General features: G+C 35.1%; 1 pseudogene; it reads left to right on the top strand.

The window, feature by feature from the left end:
- The first annotated feature begins 323 nt into the window (after nucleotides 1-323).
- Nucleotides 324-388, top strand: LOC117014752 (uncharacterized; annotated as a pseudogene).
- The last annotated feature ends 1,585 nt before the right edge of the window (nucleotides 389-1,973 follow it).

The raw sequence follows: 1,973 nt of genomic DNA, 5'->3' as shown, positions 1-1,973 counted from the left end.
AGTACGTTGTCAAGCAAGGTTCTAGAAACTGCAACAGGAGAGTTAGACCTGTCTCTTCTACATCAAACATGACTTTGTACAAGAACAAAGTACCAACCTATACTAAATTCAACTGCTTGAACAAGGAATTACTTTGTTCTGGCAGATTGCAAGGACCACCTTTCACTAGGTACTTTCCAAAAAGTCCAGAAATATTTGTTATGAAATGTTTCTTAAACTGATGAGGCATAGTCCTATAAGCTTTCTGGGGGGAAAAATACACTTTTCCGTTTACTTATTATTTTATAAGGTGTTTGAATATTAAGGAGAAGTATAGCTATTTAATCGCTTCTCGGCCTTTTGGCTAAGATCAAGTGTAGAAGTATAGCTATTTAAATAAATACCCTTCACCCAAAGAATGTTAACTGGATCAAAGCTATCAAAACACTTTTAGCTAAAAATCAAAGCCACTGCCCAAGATTAGAAAATTTTAGAAGTGTACTTTTATTCTTATGGGGGAATCAGGCGTGTGGTGATGGAAAGAGTTGGGTGAAGAGTCAGCTCACGGGGGTTCGGCCAAGACTTGCCCATGGACTCACCCGGCTTTAGACAAATTACTTGATTTTTTCAGGGCCCCAGTTTTCACTGGGTAAATTAGATAAATATAAAGTAAAATTCCATGTATATCATTATTTTAAACTCCTAACCTAAATTCCATTTACAGTTTTGTCTTTTCTAAAACTGGAAAACTGTGAGTTGATCCTTCAGTATAATTATTTCCAATCTTTTTGACTGAAATGGATTTAACTTCAGAATGGAATGTTTTTATGCCTAACCTTTGACATGGAGTGCAATAATATTTCTTAATAGACTACCAATGAGACTACTTATTGCGTTTGCCCCCCTCCAAAAAAATCCATTTTTCACTGAATACTACTTTCACCATTCAATAGAAAAAAAATACTATAAATCGAAATAATAAAGTAAAAGCATTTTTTTCCAACTGCAGGGTAACCTCTGAAATGACTCCTTGACTGACTTTATTGTGGATTAACTTCTCTTCTCTAAAAGCAGTATGTCTCTTAATGCACCTGTCTTAATTGCCCTGGTGCCTTTCCTCTGCTTCAGCTTAACAATACTGCATTCATACACTGTGCGCAGCTCTCTTACCTGTGGACAACCTGAAAGGAAAACAAAAGCAGAGAACTTGATTTCTATATCTAACCTTTCTGAGGTTCTATTTATTCTTCTAAAAGGGGGATTATTAATGCTTGCCATGTACTTTAAGTCAAATAGATGTCAACCGTGTTTTGCCCTTTTTAATATTTAAGCAAACAATTCACTCAACACTGACTAAAAATACTCATTGTTTGTTTCTTTATTTTACTATTTTTCAGCAATTGTTGCCCATATTCTAAATAGAAAAATGCTCATCCAATGCACAGTATCATTTGCTAAACTTAATTTAACAAATAGACTTTAAATTCCTCCCAAGTGGTCTAGATCCAAGCATTGTACTCAACTCTGGAGATATAAAGATGAAGATGATACTAAGATGCTGTCCTTATTTTCATAATGTTTCTATTTAATGAGGGGAGTATATCCATAAGTCAAAATAACTAAAATTATATATATGAACATATGAATATTGTTTGTTTGTTTATTATGATAAGATCTACAAAGGCATGTACAAAATACTGCGGCAACACCAAGAAAGGGACTGTTACTAATTCTTGCTAGGGAGTTCCAGGGAAATTTCACAAGGAAGGTGACATCCGAAGACTGAAGAAATTATCCAGACAGAGATTCCTCTATTGACAGTAAATTAATCAACAAGAGCAAAACCACAGAGGACAACAAGTGTGTAGAGAATGGGGAAGATAGCATGATCAGAGCGACCAATTCACAGGCAAAGTAACGAGAGATGGTTTAGATGGTTTGAATGCCAAGTGAAGGATCTTAAACACCATCCTGCAGAGAATGTATAATGAGCA

The sequence above is a fragment of the Rhinolophus ferrumequinum genome, chromosome 2 (genome assembly GCF_004115265.2).
Source record: "Rhinolophus ferrumequinum isolate MPI-CBG mRhiFer1 chromosome 2, mRhiFer1_v1.p, whole genome shotgun sequence".
NCBI lineage: Eukaryota > Metazoa > Chordata > Mammalia > Chiroptera > Rhinolophidae > Rhinolophus > Rhinolophus ferrumequinum.
The sequence above is the reverse complement of the archived record's forward strand: the minus strand, read 5'-3'. Positions and strand labels throughout refer to the sequence as shown.